The 26,524-nt window shown below is 44.7% G+C and overlaps 1 protein-coding gene across 2 annotated transcripts in view; it reads left to right on the forward strand.

Moving 5' to 3' along the window:
• Nucleotides 1-24,593: 24,593 nt before the first annotated feature.
• USP18 (ubiquitin specific peptidase 18) overlaps nucleotides 24,594-26,524 on the forward strand; it is a 39,654-nt gene continuing 37,723 nt past the window's right edge. For both annotated transcript variants that reach the window (XM_063447634.1, XM_063447636.1), the window contains exon 1: nucleotides 24,594-24,676. The gene's annotated coding sequence lies outside the window, so the exon portion shown is untranslated. The remainder of the gene's footprint in view (nucleotides 24,677-26,524) is intronic.

Here is a 26,524-nt window from a genome sequence, read left to right on the forward strand (position 1 = left end):
AATCATGTTGACTCTCAGTAGGTTGTGGCAAAAGGGTAGCTGGATTTAAAGTGTTAACAGTCTCTAAATGCACTCTTGGGTTTTCACACAACATAGCTTGATACTTAGTCATGCGGCTGTTACTAAACCAATGATTGCCTTTATAGTCTAGCAACGTCTGTACTGCGTGCGGGACTCGCACATAGAGTTCCTGACCCAGAGTGAGTTTATCGGCTTCAGCTACCAGCAGGGCGGCGGCAGCTACGGCTCTTAGACAAGGTGGAAGACCACTGGCCACTGCATCCAGTTGTTTTGACATATATGCAACAGGTCTTTGCCATGATCCCAAGTACTGTGTCAATACTCCCACAGCCATTCTTCTTTGCTCGTGTACATATAAGTAGAATGGACGTGTATGATCAGGTAGACCTAATGCTGGGGCACTCATCAAAGCCTTCTTCACGTCTTCAAATGCCTTTTGCTGTTCAGGTGTCCACAGGAAGGGATCGTGTTCTGTACCTTTTATAGCTGCATAAAGAGGTTTCGCCAATATCGCATAACTGGGAATCCATATCCTACAGAAGCCTGCTGCCCCCAAGAATTCCCGCACTTGTCTTCTATTCTTGGGTATTGGTATTTGGCATACAGGTTCTTTTCTCTCTGGCCCCATTATTCTTTGACCTTCAGAGATATGGAATCCCAGATACTTGACAGTTGGCTGACACAACTGAGCTTTCTTCCTGGACACCTTGTATCCTGCCTTCCAGAGAATGTGTAGTAGATCATGTGTTGCTTGCTGACATATTTCTCTAGTAACTGCCGCTATCAACAAATCATCTACATATTGCAATAGTACACACTCTCCTGGGATGGACTTGAAATCCAGTAAGTCTTGACTTAAAGCTGATCCAAATAGGATAGGTGAATTTTTAAACCCTTGGGGCAGTCTTGTCCAAGTCATCTGGCGTTTCGAGCCCGTTACAGCATTTTCCCATTGGAATGCGAAGATACACTGGCTTTCCGCAGCAATTCGAAGGCAAAAGAAGGCATCTTTGAGATCTAAGACAGTGAAATAGGTAGCCCCGCCCGGAATTAAAGCAAGCAGGTTATATGGATTGGGCACAACTGGGTGTATACTTACGACCGCATCATTGACTGCTCCCAAGTCCTGCACAGGGCGATACTCATCTGTACCGGGCTTTTGAACAGGCAGCAATGGGGTGTTCCAGGGGGAAGTACAGAATTTTAGGATACCATACCTTATGAACTTATCCAAATATGATTGTATATTCTTCGTGGCCTTTTGTGGGATATGATATTGCCTTAAGTTCACTGGATAGACCCCAAGTTTCAGTTCGATTCGAATTGGTGGGATATTGCGAGCAAGTCCTGGTGGGTTGTTCTCTGCCCACACTCCTGGTATATTAAACAAGGATTCATCACTCTTAGGGTTTTGGCTAGTCAACGCTGTATAAAGTCGCCACTCTTCTTCCTTTGGTACAGATATTGTCATTATACCTGAAGGTCCATTGAACTTTAAAGATGTTGTTCCATTTGGTAGAAACGTTATCTGCGCTTGTAGTTTTGACAACAAATCACGTCCTAGCAGTTGGACTGGACATTCAGGCATATAAAGGAATTGATGTTTTACTACGTGGCCTCCGAATGTACAGAGTCGACTTTTAAGAACTGGTTTAGCAGCACTCCTTCCAGTTGCTCCTATTACGGTGATGGTTCTTCCAGATGGAGGAGCAACTAGGTCAGTCACCACCGAATGTTCAGCACCAGTATCGATCATGAACGCACTCCTTTTTCCCCCTATTGATACATCGACCATAGGCTCCGCTCGGCCAAGGGGGATAGAGCCCGGTCGGTATCAATAGTCCTCCATGACCGTGTCAGCCAATCCTACAAAGTCCCTATCTTCTCTATCGCGGGATCTCTGCGCTGCTGGATAATACCTGTCTTCTCTAACACTTCCTCTATTGCTACCATTATTCCCTCCAGGACCTCCTCTACCTCTCGCTCTGCCTCTATAATTACCATATCCTGCCTTAGGTCTGTCTCTCTCATACTGTTCCCTTTGTGGACACTCACTTCTCCAATGCCCTTCTTCCCTACAGTACGCGCACTGATTCCTACTCAGGGGTTCCCTATTCCACTTACTATCGCCTTTACCTGCTCCCCTATACACCTCTTTCTCCCTTCTATCTACGCCTGCGATCGCTACCGCTAGCATATCTGCCTTTCTACGCATCTTGCGCTCTTCCTCTTTCTTCGTTTCTGTTTCCCTGTTCATATACACTTTATTCGCTACCTCCATTAGTTGGGTTATGGACATCCCTACGAACCCTTCTAACTTTTGAAGCTTGCGCTTTATATCTCCGTAGGCTTGGCTGACAAAGGCAGAGTTAACCATCCGTGAATTCTCACGGGCCTCCGGATTAAAGGGGGTATACAAGCGGTATGCCTCCAATAATCGGTCATAAAAGACACTGGGCGATTCATCACATTTCTGCAATACCTCAGCCGTCTTAGACATGTTAATCGCCTTCTTTCCTCCAGCTTTCATGCCAGCAATAATAGCGTCCCTATAAGCTTTTAAATGAACCAAGTCTGCGCCATTGACATTCCAATTTGGATCGGCATTTGGATAATGTGCTGTGGCCCATGCTGCTGGGTTGGCCTGATTTTGTGTACGGGCCTCTTCTTCCAGCGCTTTAATTGCCGCTTGATTTATCCTAGTCCTTTCCTCGTTATTAAACAATGTCATTAATAATTGCTGGCAATCAGCCCAAGTGGGATTGTGTGTCTGGACTATTGAGGTAAACAGATCCGTAATGGCTTGAGGCTTTTCGGTGTAAGAGGAGTTATGGGTCTTCCAATTAAAGAGATCGGTGGTCGTGAAAGGGACATAAACGTAGACTGGATCAGCATATTGTATCTGGCCATCATCGTTAATGTGTGTCGGGCCAGGAGTCAATCGAAGTGGCATTTGATAATGTCAGGGTTGGAGAGTACCGGTCAGTTGTCGGGTTAATACGGGGCTTCGTAGAGATGCGTCAGTTAGGGGTTCCGGTCGAGGGGTAGTAAGGCAAGGGGACGGGGAAGCTTTACTATGGGGAAGGTTGGTGAGTAGAATATTCCGGGCCGGGCTAGGGGGAGCCTGACCGGAAGCAAGATATGGCGCCAAATCTGGGTATGTGGAGTTAACGGAAGCAGGTATCGGAAGGGGAGGGTTCGAAACAAGAGGGCTGGGCTCTGAGCTAGAGGAGGAAGTAGGTGGGGACAACGGGGCAAGGGGAGGAGCGTTTCCAGCAGCACCTCCTCTTCCTCTTCCGGTGGAGGAGGAGTAAGGCGGCGGCATAGGGATCTCAGACTCAGGGGGCGTGTCCAAAATGGGCGTAATTACGGCCTTAGTGGACAAGCGAGTCCTGGCCACCATGAAGCGACATTGTTCCTCGTGGCATACTCGGATCCATTTTGGCGAGTCATTTACGGCCTGCCTCCAACAATCAATATAGGGAAACTGGCCGTAAAGTTCAGGCCTACCTGATACAGCCACGTGTACACGCTGTACCAGATTAGGATCCAAACTGCCACGTGGTGGCCATGCGGCAACCAAAGTAGGCCATTCCCTACTACACAATGTAATCAGGCGTGCTGGAGACATCTTTACCCCAAAATCACATGCTTTATATCCCTTTTTAAAAATTCTTTATCATACATCCTAAGGGATCCAAAATCGTCGAATCTGACGCGCCCATACTTAACAATGGAGCGTCGTTTCCAACAGAAACTATACAAACACTCTACCAATGGTCACACCCGTTTCCTTGGCAACAGCACCACGTGGTACAGTTACTAAGTGAAACGCACACAACAAAACACAGGGATTCCCGTACACACACAGCTGTTACACCAGTCACTAAGTAACTAATACTGTGCCCTTTGGCGTAAATATTCGGTCACCCACGCTATAATTTCCTATATTTGAATTACCCGTCTATAACATACCCCAGTAACATCGTCTTTACAAACAGTAGTTACAGTACAGTTAGCATAGGTTAAAGTACAATTTAAAGTCACAGTACAATTAGTAGTGGTTATGGTGTTAAACATGCAACATAGACGACAATTATTAGTACTTATTTACAGTGTCAGTAATTATACATGGTTATGGTACCATGCGCTTTAATACAATTACACACTATTCACACTCTCGACAGCAGAGCTCACGCTATCTAGCAAGATATACACGCTACTACAACAATCTTTAACACATATACAATTCCCAACTAATCTATTGGCCAGTACCTTGATGGACTACCTAAAACTATCTACATACGTTTTGGTTAGCCACACTGCCCAAGCACCACATATAGCGAACTAGAGGGCGGAATTTACAACAGCACCCTTTTAGTCTATCTACTCTATCAATAGTCTAGTGGGTTCCAAATTTACACGCCTTCCCACTTAGCCAAGATAGGTTGAGATCTAGCGAACCGAATTTACACAGGCGCCGCTTAGTCTCTCGGTCCCTCCGACCTAGCGAACTAAATATACACCCTAGAACGCTAGTCTAGACAAGACATCGGTGTCCGGCTAGGGCTATTTACACCAGAACCCCGCCTGACTCCAAACCAAAATTAAACGGGCTTACTAAAGGGCGTTTAATTGAGCGGTGCACCTTCGCTCCTTCCCTCCACTGGAGGGGGCAGATTCCAAATAACCCCTTATGGGCCTACCGCACAATCGGTATCCAATACCCCTAGTGGGTCCGCCGTCTAAAACAGCGGTCGTCTTACCTCCTCGTTCCTGAACCTGAGTTCACACTCATCGACGGGGACACCCCAGCACTTACTACGTAGAGGCCGATGATCTCCTGGACAACAAACCAGTGGCGCCGAGACGAAGGGAGGTCCACGCAGAAGTTCAGGGGTGCAGCCGTAGAGAACGTGGGCAAAGATAGACCGTCTCACGCCTCTGCTTCTCAGCTACCGTTGAACGATGAGCTTCCCGGCCAATGCACCAAATGATACCGGAGAAACTGACGGAAGCCAAGCACAGAGAGATGGACACAGGTTTCTTCAGGAAGGAAGAGATTCTTTATTCGGTTCACCGATCGGGACTCAGAGGGACTAATGTCACCAAAATACAACAAGTTCTGAGCCCCGGACAATAGTGTAGGCTCCTTATATAAGCATGTAACTCCTCCCATAAGTAGCTCCACCCACACATTCTCTTACCCAATCAATCGAATAAGAACTAACTTCCTGTTTGACCGCATGGCTTGCCCAGCACAATGGAGGAGGGGAATACTACATCCGGTATTCTCGCACATGCTCCGTACACTACTGATCGTATCTTTGCCACGTGCAACCAACCGACCGATACACCAGTATATGCACGTACACATGCCACGTGGTAATCTCGGCCTACTAAATTTATTTTTACCGAGATTCCACCACACCTCCACATGCTGACCAACTGTTAACAAATGCTTATGTATATGCTTGTCAAAGCTGTTGGGGCATGACGAGCCCACTTGTTATGTTTTCATGCACGCAAAAAATAAAGAATTTAAAAAAAATAAAAAAATGTGCTATACTATAAAAATGTGCAATACACCAACAATATTATGCACGACCAGTTGTGTTGAGCGCACGCTTAGCCTAGCATGATATACCACAATAATTATATATTGTGTAAATTCCAAAGAAGCAAAGTGTAACTTTAACCCCACTCATGTATGTTTAGTATAATTATTTTATGTTTGACTAGCTTATGACATAGCGTAAAAACTTACTATCCAGAAAGTTACAAGCGATGTTTTGTGTTTTGTATTGAAACGCTTAAGCAACGTAAATCTATACTGTTCATAACCTTACTAATTCAAAAAATGTGCTAGATCCACAGTCTACCCCTATGTTTAAACTGTTTACCACGCGCTAGAGGACTGCCTTTGGGGTACCTCACAAGCGACTGTTATAATTGTATGCACAACTAAAATAAAGAATAAAAATGTTTTTTTTAAAAAATACAAATCGAGCCTGCTGACGTTGTTGTGGCGATACAGGCACTGTTGTAACTACCTGCATATTAAAAATAAAGAATGTAAAAAAAATAAAAAAATAAAAAAATCTAATTTTATTGAAATACATAAGTAATAGTAGATCCAAATACATATATATACACCTATAACATTAGCATATTCCAATCAACATGACAAGTATCTTACAAATATATGTAGTAAAAATGATCAAAAAGCTAATTACCCACACATATACAAACAAGAAAAAAAATCTATATATAATCGCTGTGCAGTACATTACCTGACAAGTGGACAGAGCTGAACACCCAACGTTTCAGTTATGTAGCCTTTATCTAGGGTAGAAATTTCACCTCTGCAGATATGTCATGTTTGGGGTTTATGGGGGCAAATTATACAAAGACCCCGGAAGTAACAGATCCACTTTAACCCCTTAAGGACACATGACATGTGTGACATGTCATGATTCCCTTTTATTCCAGAAGTTTGGTCCTTAAGGGGTTAAGGGAGAGATGAATGTAACAAATTTTGTTGTGGACTCAAGCCCCAGGTATTCTTTCAACCATGGCAGGGGGTGTTTTGAAACATTTTAGGAGACTTACTAATAACAATGTATGCAACTAAAATGTAATTTAGAACAAGGACAATGTAACTTATTTCCAAAACACATTTATTATAGTTTAAAGACACATTACTGTATTATTGCTGTGGAGCTCTGTTATACATTCAGACAATAATAATAAGGAGCTCCTATATAAGAGGCAAAGTTGGATAGAAAAGAGGTAAAAAAATTATGTGGGCTCAATACAGGGATTGTTGCACCACGCAGGCCGGGGCCGCAGCACATGGAGGCGGGCACCCGGTCGCAGGGGTCCACAGGGCGGCCGGGCTCCCTGGAGTAACGGGCCCTGCAACCACGGTATGTACGCCACTGCTTGGAGTGTATGTAGACAAAAGGAACAGGGCTGCAACTGGACAATGAAAACTTGTAGGAAACAGGAAGTCATTACAGTCAGGTACAGGATGAGTTGGCGACAGGCTATTTAGACTGTTAAGTCGGGGTGTAGGGCAGGAATAGACGAAAATATAGTGCATTGAACTGTGGAGAGGAGCTAGATCTGCAAAGCCACATGCCTAGGGAACGCTGTAGTGTTACCCTACCAATTTAGGTGTCGCCTCCCTGGTTAAGACCATCGAGATTGATGATCTTGCCAATCCAAAGCTTGCTTATATAAAATTGCTGCGCTGCGCCAATCAAATGCTCTCTATGAGCAGCATTTGATGGAATAACTGAGTCTGCTTCGGTTATTCAGAGGAAGCGCTTTTATAGGCAATCAGGAAGACAGCCACAGGATGTGTGTTAAAACCTGCAACCACTGCATTGCCATATCTACTAAACAGCAATGATTTACATTGCAAGGTTAAAACTAAAGGACCACTGCATCTAGATTGTGTCATTGAGGTAAAGTGGTCTGGGTGCCTGCAAAGGTCCTTTAATGCAGACAGGGCTGTACAGAGTTGCAAATGCTAAATAAACAGGATATTCCATACTAGCAAAAGGGTTTTACAGACCAGATTGTGGTTATTAAGGGGTTAATCTTGGATCCTTACGCAGAACATAAACAGCAATTGTGACCCTATCCTGTTTCTGAACCATGTTTACGTGAAACATTTGCAGGGGAGTGATTCATTCACATGAGAAAAGAAACCTAACTAATATAAACCATCACTCACAACCTGGTGTAACTGTATTGCAACACATATCCATATACTTTCTACTACAAACCTTAAATCACTTTATATATATATAACCCCAGCATATTGTTTTAATTTATACTCCACGTTTTTACTGGTCATCCAAATAACTCCTCCTATAGCACCAACTCTTATTCTATCTATATTTAACCGTACCTTTAGCTTATCATATTGGTTTATATATATATATATCATGATATATATAATACCATCCTTCTGATCTATATTTCTTTGCCATAGAGCTCCTCCCAGCTCCCATTACTCCACACAACTCATTTTAATATTTCCTCTTATCACCCATGCAACGTCCCCTTTTCTGCTATTTCATATTATTCCTTATGACACCACGTTACTGCTTCATATTTCTTGCTTTTATAACCCTCCTATTTCTCCACATTACTTCTCCCTATAGTTCCACAGACACCTCTTATTACTTCATATTAATTCCCAGCACCCTATTTTTAACAGTGCGGAGGCGTCATTACAACAAAGTACATAAAAGTGTCCACTTTAAATTTCATCTCTTAGATTAGGGGTCAGCTATGTGAGAATCAATCAGCTTACTCTATTGCTGGGTTATTCCAGATCCACACTCTAGGCACTATAACCACTATAACCACTTCATCTTATTGCAGTCTTATGCACTCTTTTGACTGATTTGTCAAACAGATAAAAAAGGACTTGAAAGTGGAGCTAGTATTCCCCCCACAGGACAGGTACTGCCGGTCAGAGAGTCAGGAATTAATATAAATAGCTGGTATGTCACTGCTGGCATGGAAGGGACTAGCAGGAGCTGCTCAGAATTGTTACATGCTCAGCACCAATTAACACATAGAGAGGGACAGGTATTTTACTTGCAGCAATGGTAAGTCCCTCTGTGTCAGCACATTGTTTGTTCTCTGAGTCAGGAGGTGACAATATAGTCAAGCTTAAAGGGACTCTTCAGTGTGGCACTGCAGGTCCCCTCTCCCTCCCACCTCCCACCCAGGGCCGGCGCTACCATAAGGCGGCCGCCTTAGGGCGCACCGGCCCTGAGGGCGCAAAATCAGGCTGACCGGAAGGAGGGAAGCGCACTTCGCTCCCCTCCAGCCGACGACCTATTGGCCGAGCGCTACCAGAGTCGCAGAGGGCCCGGCCGCCCCTGCGACCCGGTATGTACCCACTGGGCCAGCCTCTTCCCCTGGGGGGCCCAGGAGCCGGCCACCTCAGGGCCCCCAGAGGCTGACCCTGGTATCACCGGGCTTCCGGTTCTGCGGGCGCGCGAGGGAGCACTCTCCCATGTGTGCTTCCTCTTCAGCTCCCTCGCGCGCCGCATACTGATACCGGAGCCGGAAGATGACGTCACGCGGTGCACGAGGGAGCTGAAGAGAAAGCACACATGGGAGAGTGCTCTCTCACGCGCCCGCCAGCCAGCCTGCCTGCCTACCTACCTGCCTGCCCAGGAGCCCAGCAGCACCACTGGACCCCAGGGAATCCCTTCAGCACTCCAAAAGGTAAGGAGGCTGGGGGATTAAATAAAAAAAAAACATGTGTTAGTGTGAGTGTCAGTGAGTGTGTCTGCTAGTGAGTGTCAGTGTGTGTGTCTGCTAGTGAGTGTCAGTGAGTGTGTCTGCTAGTGAGTGTGTCTGCTAGTGAGTGTCAGTGTGTGTGTCTGCTAGTGAGTGTCAGTGAGTGTGTCTGCTAGTGAGTGTCAGTGAGTGTGTCTGCTACTGAGTGTCAGTGTGTGTGTCTGCTAGTGAGTGTCAGTGAGTGTGTCTGCTAGTGAGTGTCAGTGTGTGTGTCTGCTAGTGAGTGTCAGTGAGTGTGTCTGCTAGTGAGTGTGTCTGCTAGTGAGTGTCAGTGTGTGTGTCTGCTAGTGAGTGTCAGTGAGTGTGTCTGCTAGTGAGTGTCAGTGAGTGTGTCTGCTACTGAGTGTCAGTGTGTGTGTCTGCTAGTGAGTGTCAGTGAGTGTGTCTGCTAGTGAGTGTCAGTGAGTGTGTCTGCTAGTGAGTGTCAGTGTGTGTGTCTGCTAGTGAGTGTCAGTGAGTGTGTCTGCTAGTGAGTGTCAGTGAGTGTGTCTGCTAGTGAGTGTCAGTGTGTGTGTCTGCTAGTGAGTGTCAGTGAGTGTGTCTGCTAGCGAGTGTCAGTGTGTGTGTCTGCTAGTGAGTGTCAGTGAGTGTGTCTGCTAGTGAGTGTCAGTGAGTGTGTCTGCTAGTGAGTGTCAGTGAATGTGTCTGCTAGTGTCAGTGTGTCTGCTAGTGAGTGTCAGTGTGTGTGTCTGCTAGTGAGTGTCAGTGAGTGTGTCTGCTAGTGAGTGTCAGTGAGTGTGTCTGCTAGTGAGTGTCAGTGAGTATGTTACTGTGTGTCTCTGACTGATTGTGTTTGTGTGTGTATTAGTGAGTCTGTGTTTGTCAGTGAGAGTGTTTGTTTTGTAAGTGAGTGTGTATGTATGTCTGTCGCTGAGTGTGTCTGTCAGTAAATGTGTGTGTCTGTTGGCTGGTGTGTATGCATCTGTTCGTGATAGTGTGTGTGTGTGTGTCTTCTGCACTTACCTTTCTCGAGCGCCGGACTCCCTTGGCGCTGGGGATCCATCCGCCTCCTCAGCTCCGAATGCTCTTGCCGCGCACGCATTCAAACTGCCCATAGGAAAGCATTACTCAATGCTTTCCTATGGACGTTCAGTGTCTTAGAATAGCGGATGCTCCTCTAGCGGCTGTCAGTGAGACAGCCACTAGAGGCTGGATTAACCCTCGGTGAAACATAGCAGTTTCTCTGAAACTGCTATGTTTTCAGCTGCAGGGTTAAAACTAGAGGGACCTGACACCCAGACCACTTCATTGAGCTGATGTGATCTGGGTGTCTGTAGTGGTCCTTTAAGTGTGTGTGCATCTGCATGCACTGACGTACATACCGTGGTCGCAGGGGTCACAGCCCTGCAACCCCTGCGACCAGGTGTCCGCCGCCATGTGTTGCGGCCCCGGCCCGAGCAGAGTAAGCGCGAGGGGGGGGGGGCAGGCCCACAGATCAATTTTCGCACCGGGGCCCCATGGGTCATGTGTACGCCACTGCACCTACCCTGGTGTCTGCCGCAGGCTGTGTGGAGGGGGCGGGGATATGAATGACATCATATCCCTGCTCCTTGTGTACCACACAGCGCGGCTGGCGCACTGTGATGGGGCTGGGCTGCAGGACAGGACTCCAAGGAGCCGGACAGCATGCACCCAGGGGACAAGATTGAACTGATGTAAGTATGTAATTGTGTATGTCTCTGTATGTATGTATGTATGTATGTATGTCTCTGTATGCCTGTATGTCTTTGTATGTATGTTTCTGTATGCCTGTATGTCTCTGTATGTACAAATGTATGTGTCTGTATGCTTGTATGTATTTTTATGTATGTTTCTGTATGCCTGTATGTCTCTGTATGCCTGTATGTCTTTGTATGTATGTTTCTGTATGCCTGTATGTCTCTGTATGTACAAATGTATGTGTCTGTATGCCTGTATGTCTTTGTACGTATGTGTCTGTATGCCTGTATGTCTCTATACCTGTATATATGTACGTGTCTGTATGACGGTATGTCTCTGTATGCGTGTATGTCTTTGTATGCCTGTATGTATGTATGTGTCTGCATGCCTGGATGTCTCTGTATGTATGTTTCTGTATGTCTATGTATGTATGTATGTATGTATGTATGTATGTATGTGTCTGTATGACGGTATGCCTCTGTATGTATGTCTTTATATGCCTGCATGTCTCTGTATGCATGTATGTCTCTGCCTGTGTGTCTGTATGTGTCTGTGTCTGTATGTCTCTGCATGATTATTTCTGTGTTTGTATGACCCTTATTTTAAACGAGGGTGGGGGGCCCCAAAATGCATCTTCGCCTGTGTAACTAAAAATCCTAGCACCGGTCCTGCTCCCACTTCCCATCCCCAGTTGCTGAAAGGGTCAAAACCCCTTCAGTGACTTACCAGAGGCAGCGGCATGTCCCACATCGCTGCTTCTTCCTCCGCCGCCTCTCCTCCTCTTCATTCCGTCGGCTGGTGGGCGAGACTGATCCCGCCTGCCGGCCGGGGAGACCTAATCACCAGAAAAACAACAGCATTTCACAATACCTGGGTGTCTGTATCTGACCAGTTAACTTTATTAATGGCCAGACACCTCGGCACCAACCGGTAATACACCTCAAAACACAATTTTACTTGCCAGCATCCCCAATCTGATGCCACCACCAGATAGCTAACCCCTAGACAGGAGTTTAGTCCAAGAAACGTTAAGATCAGAGGTGTCAAGTCTAAATTGTCTGGATAATTCGTTTTGACTGGGCTGCGAGCTTCCTCTTATCAAGCTCAGAGTTCCATAGTCCTAGGTGAGAAGTCCTGGTCACTTTTGAAATTAGTACATGGAGCTCATCAAAGTTAGTACATGGAGTTCATCAAAGTTAGTACATGGAGTTCATCGAAGTTAGTACATAGACCTCTCTCAAGTCCCTGGTGTTGTTCAATGCCTTACCACCTCCTGTATCACCCCTCCAAATAGCGCCCTGCTTGGTGATCCTGTTTGAGCGACCTTGATGAAGTTTGACCGGACTACGGCAACTCTATGATCCGGTCTGGAGTTCCAGGAGGTTTGTAGGTTGCTCTCAGCCAGCCAGTCTCTGAGATTCCCTGGGCTAAGCTGGGAGGAAAAGTCTGGAGGGGGACTAAGTGTGTGATCATAGTTCTTTCGGGAGAAGGTGGCCACTGGGAGCCATGTACAAGTCCTAGGTGAACAGGTGGTCCATCACAGGTACGTTTTCTCTAAATCCCTATAATGCTAAACACTCCAGAGCAGGGGCGGCTCACTAATTAGGCGGCCGCCTAAGGCCTCACGCTGTCTGGGCCCTCCCTCACCATCAACCCCCTCCCTCAACATCACCACCTCTCCCTCTCACACCATCACCCACCACACCATCACCCTCCCTACTTCACACCATCACCCTCTCACACACACAGTATCACCCCATCACACACACAGTATCACCCCCCTCACACACACAGTATCACCCCCCTCACACACACACAGTATCACCCCCCTCACACACACACAGTATCACCCCCCTCACACACACAGCCTCCCCAGACACACTGTCAGCCACCCCTCACACTGCCACCTACCCACACATTGTCACCCCTCCCTACACTGTCATCACCCCCCACACACGGTCAGCCTCTTCATGCATCTACACTCACATTAACCATTCCTAATCCTGTTAATCTCACCCCTCCAAACTCACCTGCCCTCACTCTGCCACATTAACCCCCTTAATCCTGTCACACTCATCCCTCCTACAATGCCACAATTGCCCTGACACACTTACCTCCACTTGTCCTGTCACACTCCCTCATCAAACCATGTCATACTTACTGTCACTCATTCTCTCTCACAGCCCCCTCCCTGTCCATTTACCCCCTTTGCCCTGTCACGCTCTCCCTGCCACTGGTACTGATACCGGAGAAACTGACGGAAGCCAAGCACAGAGAGATGGACACAGGTTTCTTCAGGAAGGAAGAGATTCTTTATTGGATCACCGATCGGGACTCAGAGGGACTAGCGTCACCAAAATACAGCAAAGTCTGAGTACTGAATACATAGAGTACATTCCTTATATAGCACTGTAGCTCCTCCCACAATTAACTACACCCACACATACCCTTAACCTATTTAATAAATAGAGTCTAAACTCATCCATCCGGTCTAACCACGTGGCTCATCTGATACAAAGGAGAGGGACGCGTAATTCCAGTTCTTACATTCCTGCACCTGGTCAGTACAGTGATAACAGTATCTTAGCTACGTGTAATTAACTAACTGATACTACAAACACATATACATACATATGCCTTGTGGCAATCTTAGCCTGCTAAACTTGTATTTTACTGGAATTACATCACATTCCCCCCTTTGATGCCTCTGATATTTCACAATTACTTGAGGCATCACTTAACCTTGGTTTGCATATACCTCAGGTTACCATGAACCAGACCAGACTTATCTTATGATGTGAATCTTTTAACACTCATCTTCCTGCATTGGTTCTCCTTGATCTAGAGCCTTATACTTATATATCGCCATTATCTGTGCAGCAGCCTTCCTCTCTGCTATACTTCCTATCAGGCTTTGCACAGACCTAACTACTAAGGGTATAAGACACGGTAGGAGTAGACACAACAGTAAAATCAGTAGGACTCCACCTACCACTGCCTTAAGCCCTCCAAACCACTCATACCAGCTACCAAACCAACTACTTGGATTGTACCCTTTCCATACCTGAGTAGGCACATGCACTAGTTTAACCATATGGCTAGTAAGCTCAGCTATTGCTTGCCCTTCGTCATCTATTTGAAGACAGCAATTGCTCAGGTTAAACTTCCCACATACACCTCCCTCTACTGCCAAAAGGTAATCCAAGGCTAATCTATTTTGGTACACTGCTGTCCTCATCCTGGTATTATGCTTCGCTAGAAGATTGAGTGCTTGTGAGGTCTCATTAGTAATAATCTCAACCACCGCCTGTAATCTTATAATACGGTTGAGCATATAAATTGGGGTTCTATAACCAAAGGTACCATCTTCTGCCCACGTGGCTGGCCCATAATAATCTATGATACGCTGGGGAGGCCATTCATTATCTTCCCAGGTGCCTATCTCTAAGGGTCCCCTTTTCTTCCTATGATTCACATCATACACTTTAACACCTAAAGTCTCACCTGTTTCAATCGGTAACAAGAAGAAGGATGGTTTGAGCATACCCAACACACATGCCCCTTCCCAGTCCTGTGGCAACTCCGAATAGGCTTTCTTACCACAGATCCAGTACAAATTTGCTGGGGCTCTCCAGGTAGATGTGATGGATAAATCAAACCACACATCCTTTAAACTGGCATATCTAGCAAACGGGTTAGATGGTTCTGAGACATTTGAAGCCGACCACCAAGTTGTATTTTTAGTATCATCATCATAAGCTTTTTGCCCTAGACAAGTTAATTCTCCTACAGAAGTATTATACATTATTCCTTTCCTTGCTATGCAAACATAACCTATGATGGAGGTCTTTAATCTCCACTCAGATTTACCTCTAACACTCAAATGATAATCGGCTTGTGTAGATATTAGTTGGTCAACTGCCTCAGAACCGGACATTACCTCCTTTGCTTCCCAAGGCCATTGGTCTCCCATGTTAGTACCTCCACACACATAGCAGTTGGTAACATTAAGACTACCGGCAATACTTTCAGCTAGGTCAATGAACAGGTTTTTAGCGTTATGGGGGATCTTATTATCTATACTCATCTCTTCATAAAAGGAATGGTATACTTGATGAGTCTGGGAGGATACCGTATCAGTCTCTATTCCTATAAACAATAATGTCCCAGGATCTAAACCCGTCCCGTATATCTGAAACCCAAATAAATTTCCATACTTATCTAGGAACTTGTCGGGGTTATTAATAAGTATATGGACTGGGTTGCATTCCATAGACTTACAATAAGGGCTAGTCGGCAACTTAGTCACTATCATGTCTTTATCTACTGTCTGTCCCCAAGTCGCCCACCCCACACAAGACCAATATGGACAAAAGTTATAGTCTTTATTTGGGCATCTAGGACTCACATATTTATTTTTACTACTGGGACAAATATATTTATCATTAGACCCATACGTCCTCTCCCATCTAAGATCCCCACATACATTCCACGGTTTTCTACCACTTGATATCGCCTTACATGCATCAAATAGCAGAACACCCGAAGAATGTACGGATTCTAACACCGTCTTATTAATTAGGGTCCCCTGAGGATCTCCATTCCTGAGAGTCAACCAAATTGTACGAGGTTGATACTCTGGACTGAAGCACTTAGGTTCTCCTACTCCTAAATGGCACACACTATAGTCTATATTTAGGTATCTACATCTTGATACCTCTCCTTTACATTCGTATTGTGAATGCCAAATTAGGGTTTGGGAAATATGGTTACCTGTTCTCGTAGTCTTAATGCATACCTCACAGCTAGGAGTGTCGGTACCTCTACCTTCCTGAATATAAAAACACATATAAATAAACACAATCAAAAGCACATCTTTCGCCGTCATCCTCAGTCTTCGTCCGTGCGATGGAACCTCAGCTTCCAGGATGTGAGGGCTGCAGGGAATGGAGTTCTGCTCGTCTTCACAGGTGTCCCTTCGAGACTTTCCTGGCTTATACACTATGTGTTGGTAAGCGGACAGGCTTTATTATGGCCTTCTCACTCACACCTGTAACAATAAAATTTGTAATCCACAATAATTCCTCATTACTCCGACTGAGTAGTGCGTTTCAACCGGATCTTGCAGGGATTCTCTGGATCTGCTGTAATTTGCCAAGAATCGACTGCTGCTGGTTTAACCCTGGAGTGATGTATCCACGGAGTTACTTCGGCTACTTTTATCGCTGTAGGGGTAGACAAAAGAACAACATAAGGACCTCTCCACTTGGGCCCTAACGGTACATTATTCCACTCTTTAATCCACACTTGGTCTCCTGGATGATAACTATGAACAGGGGGATAAATATTCACAGGTAATCTATCTTGTACCCATTTCTGTACCTCCTCCATAGTCTTACCCAACTCTACAACCTGCTGCCGGGTAATTCCTTCTCCCAACTGACTCAAGTCCCCCCTTAAGTTACCAAGTACGGGAGGTGGTCGCCCATACATGATTTCAAAAGGAGAGAGGCCCATCCTTCTGGTAGGGGTACTGCGGATTCGCAATAAAGCTATGGGTAAGAGAACGTTCCACTTAAGTTGGGTTTCCTGACACATTTTAGCCAACTGGTTCTTTATAGTTCTATTCATTCTCTCTACCTTACCAGAACTCTGGGGTCTATATGCAGTATGAAGCCTCCACTTTATACCAAGCATATGAGTCAGTTGTTGTAGGCACTGATGAACAAAAGCTGGACCATTGTCCGATCCTATAGAACAGGGTAGTCCATATCGGGGTATTATTTCTCGTAGCAGGAATCTTACAACTTCTCCTGCTTTCTCTGTACGAGTAGGACATGCTTCTACCCAGCCTGAATAGGTGCACACAATTACCAACAGGTAACGATGTCCACCCGATTTAGGCATTACTGTAAAGTCTATTTGTAGATCGGACATGGGGAGTCCCCCCATAAACTGGACTCCTGGTGGCTTTACTGGTCCTTGTCTTGCATTATTCTTAGCACACGTTACACATCTGCGTACAATGGCCTGAGTCAAGTTGGACAATCTTGGTATGTAGAAATGTTTCCTGAGAGATTCTTCAGTACTGTCTCTCCCAGAATGTGTCCCGTTGTGATAATTTTGGACAATTTCTACCGCTAGTGATGCTGGTATGACTATTCTTCCATCTTCTAGCTGATACCACTTGTTCTCCAAATACTTTCCCGGTTCAGTCTTTAACCACTCCTCTTCTTGAGCTGTATAAACTGGAGTCCATTGGGACAGTGGAGTTGGTATAAGAGCAGCTATATGCCCCACATACTCCTGTCTTCCTGATTCAGCAGCACGCTTAGCTGCACTATCTGCCATCCGATTTCCCTTGGTTACATCACCATCTCCTCTCAGATGCGCTCGACAATGTATGATACCGACTTCTTTCGGCTCCCACACTGCTTCCAATAGTTGTAGGATTTCAGCTGCGTACTTGATTTCTTTGCCTTCTGAATTCAGTAGTCCTCTTTCTTTATACAAAGCTCCGTGGGCATGAGTGGTTAAAAACGCATACTTAGAGTCCGTATAGATATTTACTCTTAAACCTTCAGCCAATTGTAACGCTCGTGTTAGTGCTATTAATTCTGCCTTTTGTGCTGATGTTCCTTTCGCCAGTGGCCGAGCTTCTATCACCTTGTCTATTGTTGTCACTGCATATCCTGCATAGCGGATCCCTTCTTTCACATAACTACTGCCGTCGGTGTAATATTGAACATCGGGGTTCTGGATGGGAAAATCACGAAGATCTGGTCTACTTGAAAATACTTCATCCATTACTTCCAAACAATCATGTTGACTTTCAGTAGGTTGCGGCAAAAGGGTAGCTGGATTTAAGGTGTTTACAGTCTCTAAATGCACTCTTGGGTTTTCACACAACATTGCTTGATACTTGGTCATACGGCTGTTACTAAACCAATGATTTCCTTTGTAATCCAACAACGTCTGTACTGCATGTGGGACTCGTACATAAAGTTCTTGACCCAGAGTGAGTTTATCGGCTTCAGCTACTAGCAGGGCGGCTGCAGCTACGGCTCTTAGACAAGGTGGAAGTCCGCTGGCCACTGCATCCAGTTGCTTAGACATGTAGGCAACAGGTCTTTGCCATGATCCCAAGTACTGTGTCAATACTCCCACAGCCATTCTTCTTTGCTCGTGTACATATAAGTAGAATGGTCGTGTGTGATCAGGTAGACCTAATGCTGGGGCACTCATCAAAGCCTTCTTCACATCTTCAAATGCCGTTTGCTGTTCTTGGGTCCATAAGAAGGGGTCGTGCTCTGTACCTTTGATGGCTGCGTACAGAGGTTTTGCCAGTATCGCATAGCTGGGAATCCATATCCTACAGAAGCCTGCTGCCCCCAAGAATTCTCGCACTTGTCTTCTATTCTTGGGTATTGGTATTTGGCAGACAGCTTCTTTTCTCTCTGGCCCCATAATCCTTTGACCTTCAGAGATATGGAATCCCAGATACTTGACAGTTGGCAAACACAACTGAGCCTTCTTCCTGGACACCTTGTATCCTGCCTTCCAGAGAATATGTAGTAGATCGTGCGTTGCTTGCTGACATTTTTCTTTTGTAACTGCTGCTATCAACAAGTCATCTACATATTGTAACAATACACATTCTCCTGGGATAGACTCGAAATCCAGTAGATCTTGACTTAGAGCTGAACCAAATAGGGTAGGTGAATTTTTAAACCCTTGGGGCAGTCTTGTCCAAGTCATTTGGCGTTTTGAGCCCGTTACAGCGTTCTCCCATTGGAAAGCGAAAATACATTGGCTTTCTGCGGCAATTCGGAGGCAAAAGAAGGCATCTTTGAGATCTAAGACTGTGAAGTAAGTAGCCCCGCCCGGAATTAAAGCAAGCAGGTTATATGGATTGGGTACAACTGGATGTATGCTAACAACCGCATCATTGACTGCTCTTAAGTCCTGTACAGGTCGATACTCATCTGTACCGGGCTTTTGAACAGGCAGCAATGGGGTGTTCCAGGGGGAAGTACAGAATTTTAGGATACCATACCGTATGAACTTATCCAGATAGGATTGGATGTTCTTCTTAGCCTTCTGCGGAATGTGATATTGTCTTAGGCTCACTGGATAAACCCCATGTTTCAGTTCAATTTTTATTGGTGGAATATTGCGGGCCAGTCCTGGTGGGTTGTTCTCTGCCCAAACTCCTGGTATGTTAAACAATGTCTCATCACTCCTAGGGTTTTGGCTAGTCAACACTGTATAAAGTCGCCACTCTTCTTCCTTTGGTACGGATAAAGTCATAATACCTGAAGGTCCATTAAACTTTAAGGATGTTGTTCCATTTGGTAGGAACGTAATCTGCGCTTGTAATTTTGATAGCATATCACGTCCCAGCAATTGGACTGGACATTCAGGCATATAAAGGAATTGGTGTTTTACTACGTGGCCTCCCAATGTACAGAGTCGACTTTTAAGAACCGGTTTTTCAGCACTTCTTCCAGTTGCTCCTATCACAGTAATAGTCCTTCCAGATGGAGGAGCAACTAGATTAGTCACCACTGAATGTTCAGCACCAGTGTCGATCATGAACGCACTCCTTTTCCCCCCTATTGATACATCGACCATAGGCTCCGCTCGACCAAGGGGGATGGAGCCCGGTCGGTATCAATAGTCCTCCATGACAGTGTCAGCCAATCCTACAAAGTCCCTACCTTCTCTATCGCGGGACCTTTGCGCTGCTGGAATATACCTGTCTTCCCTAACACTTCCTCTGTTCCCATTACTCCCTCTATAACCATTACTCCCTCCGGGGCCTCCTCTACCTCTCGCTCTACCTCTAAAGTTTCCGTAGCCTGCCCTGGGTTGGTCTCTCTCGTACTGCTCTCTTTGCGGACATTCGTTCCTCCAATGCCCTTCTTCCTTGCAATACGCGCATTGATCCCTACTCAAAGGCTCCCTACTCCATCTATTATTGCCTCTATCTGGGCCCCGTTTATCTACGCCTGCGATCGCTACCGCTAGCATATCAGCCTTTTTACGCATCTTGCGCTCTTCCTCTTTCTTACTTTCTGTATCCCTGTTCATATAGACCTTATTTGCTACCTCCATTAGTTGGGTGATGGACATACCTGCAAACCCTTCTAACTTTTGTAGCTTGCGCTTAATATCTCCGTATGCTTGGCTGACAAAGGCGGAGTTAACCATTCGGGAATTGTCTGCGTCTTCCGGATTAAAGGGGGTATACAAGCGGTATGCCTCCAATAATCGGTCATAAAAGACACTGGGCGCTTCATCGCTTTTCTGGATCACCTCAACTGTCTTTGACATGTTAATGGCTTTCTTTCCTCCGGCTTTCATGCCAGCAATTATAGCGTCTCTATAGGCTCTGAGTTGAACCATATCAGCACCATTTACGTTCCAATCGGGATCGGTGTTGGGATAGTGTGTCGCGGCCCATGCTGCTGGATTGGCTTGGTTCAAAGCACGGGCTCTATCCTCTAATGCTTTAATGGCTGCTTGATTTATTCTTGTCCTTTCCTCATTGTTAAATAAAGTCATTAGTAACTGCTGGCAATCAGCCCATGTCGGATTATGCGTCTGTACTATTGAGGTGAACAGATCAGTCATAGCTTGTGGTTTCTCAGTATACGAGGAATTATGGGTCTTCCAGTTTAAAAGATCGGTTGTGGTAAATGGGACATATACGAAGACTGGGTCAGCGTGTGCCATTTGACCTGCGGCATCGATATAAGCTGACCCGGGATTCAGACGAAGAGGCATCTGATAGTGCTTTAATTGTTGGGCACCAGTCAACTGTCGGGTTTGGATGGGGCTACGTAGAGAGGCGTCAGTCATGGGTTCCGGTCGGGGAGAGATAGGGTATGGGGATGTGGGAGGTCGGTTTTGGGAAAAGGTCGTAAATAAAACACTTCGAGCCGAGCTAGATGAAGCTTGACCGGAAGTCTGAAGTGGCGCCAAATCAGGATATTCGTTTCTAATGGGGGTGGATTCTGGTTCCGGAAGGGGAGATTTAGTACGAGGGGGGGTGGATCCTGTACTGGAGGAGGAAGCGGAAGTGGATGAGGGTAATGAGGGGAGGGGTGCAGGACTTCCTGCGTTTGCGTCACTTCTTCTTAACGGAAAATAAGGGGGCGGCAAAGGGATCTCGGACTCAGGGGGCGTGTCCAAAATGGGCCTAACACCAGTCCTAGTGGACGAGCAAGTCCTAGCTACCATGAGGCGACACTGCTCCTCGTGGCATGTCTGGAGCCATTTTGGCGAGTCATTTACGGCCTGTCTCCAACAGTCAATATAAGGAAACTGGCCGTAAAGTTCAGGCCTACCCGATACAGCCACGTGTAAGCGCTGTACCAGAGTTGGATCCAAACTGCCACGTGGCGGCCATGCCGCAACCAAAGTAGGCCACTCCCTAGTACACAAAGTGACCAAACGTACAGGAGACATCTTTACCCCAAAATCACAAACTTTGAATCCCTTTTCAAAATTCTTAACCATACATCCTAAGGGATCCGGAATCGTTGACTGCGACGCACCCATACTTAACAATGGAACGTCGTCGACAACGAATACTATACACGCGTACTATTCAACAGTCACACCCGTTTCCTCTGGCAACAGCACCACGTGGTACGGTTACCAAGTGAAACGTACACAATAACAATAAACACTCAGGGAATTCCCGTACACACACAGCTGTTACACCAGTCACTATATAATCAATATTATGCCCTTTGGCGTAACTATACAGTCACCCACGCTATAATTCTCTATATACGAATTACCCGTCTATAACACACCCCAGTAACATCGTCTTTTACAAATAGCGGTTACAGTACGGTTAGCATAGGTCAAAGCACAAGTTAAGGTCACAATACAATTATTAGTGGTTATGGTGTTAAACATGCAATGGACGACAATGATTAGTACTTATTATATAATGTCAGTAAATATACAGGGTTATGGTACCGTGCACTATAATACAGCAACACACTATTAACACTCTCGCTAGACGGCTGAGCTCGCGCTATCTAACAAGATATACACTTTACTAAAACAATCGTTAACACATTTACAATTCCCAACTAAACTATTGGCCAGTACCTTGAATGGACTACCTAAAACTATATACACCCGTTTTGGTTAGCCACACTGCCCAATCACCACATATATAGCGAGCTAGAGAACCGAATTTACACAGGCGCCTCTTAGTCGCACTATCAAAAGTCTAGTGGGTTCCAAATTTACACGCCTTCCCACTTAGCCCAGATAGGATGAGAACTAGCGAACCGAATTTACACAGGCGCCGCTTAGTCTCCCGGTCCCTCCGACCTAGCGAACGTAATATACACCCTAGAACGCTAGTCTAGACAAGACACCGGTGTCCGGCTAGGGCTATTTACACCAGGACCCCGCCTGACTAACCAAATCAAACGGTCTGACTAAAGAGCGTTCGATCGAGCGGTGCGCCTTCGCTCCTTCCCTCCGACAGAGGGGGCAGATACACAGATTCAAAACCCCTTTGGGCCTACCGCACAATCGGTATACCCCTAGTGGGTCCTGCCGTCTAAAACAGCAGTTGTCTTACCTCCTCGTTCCTGAACCTGAGTTCACACTCATCGACGGGGACACCCCAGCACTTCTCACGTAGAGGCCGATGATCTCCTGGACAACAGACCAGTGGCGCCGAGACGAAGGGAGGTCCACGCAGAAGTTCAGGGGTGCAGCCGTAGAGAACGTGGGCAAAGATAGACCGTCTCACGCCTCTGCCTCTCAGCTACCGTTGAACGATGAGCTTCCCGGCCAATGCACCAAATGATACCGGAGAAACTGACGGAAGCCAAGCACAGAGAGATGGACACAGGTTTCTTCAGGAAGGAAGAGATTCTTTATTGGATCACCGATCGGGACTCAGAGGGACTAGCGTCACCAAAATACAGCAAAGTCTGAGTACTGAATACATAGAGTACATTCCTTATATAGCACTGTAGCTCCTCCCACAATTAACTACACCCACACATACCCTTAACCTATTTAATAAATAGAGTCTAAACTCATCCATCCGGTCTAACCACGTGGCTCATCTGATACAAAGGAGAGGGACGCGTAATTCCAGTTCTTACATTCCTGCACCTGGTCAGTACAGTGATAACAGTATCTTAGCTACGTGTAATTAACTAACTGATACTACAAACACATATACATACATATGCCTTGTGGCAATCTTAGCCTGCTAAACTTGTATTTTACTGGAATTACATCACAGTACCCCTTTACTCACCTTGTCACAGTCACCACCTGAAGACATTCATCATACACACAGTCAAGAAACATAGCTTTGCCATAAACACAATGCACAAAGGCTACAGGCAGACCCCCATTCACACAACACACTTAAAGCAGCTACCCCATACACATAGGGTCCCAGACAAAAATGCAAACATGCTCACAGAGACATAGATTCACACACACACACACACACACACAAGGATACTCTCTGTCAGACACACTCTCAGTCACATACACAGGTAAACTGTGCATCAATGTGTGTATGTGACCGTGTGCATGTATTGCATCTCTATTTTTTTTTTCACTTTTTTGTTAGTGGGGCCTCATGTTTGAGTTTTGCCTAAGGCCTCATATAGACTAGAGCCGCCTCTGCTCCAGAGGTATCTTTTCCTAAACCTAACACTGAATTTTCTTTTTGCATTCACTTTAAAATTAATGCATAGAGCCGATTATATGTCACATTTAGCATAATCATTCAGAGGAACACATGCATTGTAGTCGTACATGTGCCATACGTGTCCTGATGCCACCATTGTAAGTAGTCAAACCATTTTAAAATTCTCCCCGCCTCCACTACAGCCAATAGAGAGCCAGAATCTCTCTGTCTGAGCGAAGATTTTATCTTTTTGCAATGATAAAATTCTAAGTTTAGCTTAGTTTGTAATGTCGAAATCCACACCTTTTTAACCAACAACTGGACGCCCAAATCTTGACTTCTTCTCAGTCATTCTTAGCTCTGTCCTTTGCACCAGCAGTTGCCACAAGGAAAAGCAAACATACAGAGAACAGGAGAAATGAAACATTGTTTCTATATCTATTCTCTCCAGTATGTGTCCTTTTTTTTTGCCTTTTCTGAACTGGGTCATTGGATCTTCCATGTAAATGTAAAAAAAATAAAAAATAATAATACAATGATTTATTCAATAGTGCATATTTCAGATAAGTGACAGGCACCTTTAAACTTCTACATACACATGTCTACATATTGTACATACTTTCTGCATAGTGAAATAATGTTCTGAAATCACAATTCACAGAGTTTAGATCATCTCAGCAGGGCATTGGAAGGGTTAATCCCGGCATAAATCTAGCCAGGCAGGTACATGTTAACAGGCCAACAGCTTGCTGCATGTAGATGATGTAGGATGCAATTCGCTGTGCTGTAGTTTCATTTTTCTCTTTCGTGTGTGGGGAAATGAAACTTACAGTATCTGTCTCTGCCACTGTGTGTGTGAGAGTGTGCGTGTGTGGCTGCAGATAGTATATAAGGAATAATCCAGTCACGGCTCCTGTGTTTTCAAGAAACAAGCAGGAATTCTAGAGGCTTATTCCAGAGATTCCATGCTCTGTAAGTATAATATATACATTTATTTTATCCCACTGAATTTAATCTCAAACTCTCCTAAACATCTATTAGCAGCAAGTACTGCATTTCAAGAAGAATAAGAGGTGCCTTTATTTTTAATTTTTTTAGCATTATATTATACTTTCTAAGAACAAATACTGATCAGTAATGGATCAGGACAATAAATAGTAATAACATGGTAAAACAAAAGAAAACTAGATTAGAATAATAAAACCTACAACCACACACTACATTTAGATATCTGATATCCCAGATTATTTATGCATTATTAACTTTTGCAAAAGAAGAAAGGAAAAAAAATGGAAAAAAGAAAATTCCGCCTATAAAATGGTGGATTGAATTATATGGACCCCATAGACAATTTGGAGATGGACCCTAAATGTCTGCTTGTTTCTTTTACCCAGGCTTATCCTCTGCATGAATAACAAAAGAAATACATTCACACCTCTGAAGAAACACTCCAGATGTGTGAATAGTAACTGGAAATAAAGATTAATGAAATAATATCAAAAGTAGAAAATAGCTTAGTAGCTGTACCTCCCTAATGTCTATGATAATTGGTGTTTGAACAGACTCCTGACTTTAATGTTATATTCGATGTCAATGTCTGAAAAAAATGAAAATACAAATGTCATAGACTACAATTCTGGTCTAACACAGCACTGCATCAATATATCCAATATACAGGGCAGCCTAACAGCAATATATAATATAATGCTGCTGCCTAATTAATCAGATAGTGCTGTGTTATTGATGTATTATTATTATTATTGCCATTTATATAGCGCCAACAGATTCCGTAGCGCTTTACAATATTATGAGAGGGGTAACTAATGACCTGTTAAATATTGTGCAACAGGCATACCACTTGGGTAACTGTGTATGGGATTGTATTCGTCATATAAATGCCGCTGAAATAGACAGTAAAAATAGCAACATTACTGTCAAAAAAAACTCACAGACCGGTAGTGGCTGCCTGTGATGCTTAGTATAAAGGCAGGTATACATGAATTTACTACCCCGTTAGTACAAAAAAAGAATCATACAGGATTGAAAGGAAAAGAACGAATTAGAACGTGCTAATGTGCAAGACCATACTTAGAATGTTGGTCCCTGCACATGGTGACAGTGTGCCCTGTGAAGTGAAGAAAAGAAGGAAAACCCCCTCTGCATGCTTTGCAACATATACAATTGCATCTTGTTGCATCCGTTGGTGTTAATGTAAAATTATTTACAATTCAAGATTTTAGTTTTATTTTTGCATTTGTTGCTATGGTATAATTTGCTGGCAGGCATTAGTAGCAATGTGTACAGTTCTATGATATTATAGCAATAGGTTCAGTGCAAAGGATATCCCTGGTAAGATGGTACATGGGGTAACTGCAACCTTTACTATTCGCAGCGAGCCATACAAATTAACCTTTGTCTTTCTGACACTTGGAATAGTACAAGTAATATGTTTTTATAAAACTGTATACGGGGTTCATTTTAGTTTTACAATGCATTTTGAATAACAGATTTCTATTATTTTGGCGTGTAAGAGCAGGCAACACGTCAGTGTGTGAAAATATATAAATACATTTAGTTTTTTAGGACATTTTATTTATTAATTAGGTTTTGTGCTAGCGTTAGGCAATATTAAAACATACATTTGCTTGTGTACTTGAAATTGGCATGAATTACACTCCTGGACAACAGCTGCTATGTGTAGCTGCCACCATATTAATTCAGTGTCTGCCAATAATGCTGTGTCAGTAGAGGATCTGGGGAGACAGAATAAAGCTGACTGGATAGTGCTCCCCTACTGACACAATTAAAATGATGATATTT

Source organism: Pelobates fuscus, chromosome 3 (assembly GCF_036172605.1).
Source record: "Pelobates fuscus isolate aPelFus1 chromosome 3, aPelFus1.pri, whole genome shotgun sequence".
Taxonomy (NCBI): domain Eukaryota; kingdom Metazoa; phylum Chordata; class Amphibia; order Anura; family Pelobatidae; genus Pelobates; species Pelobates fuscus.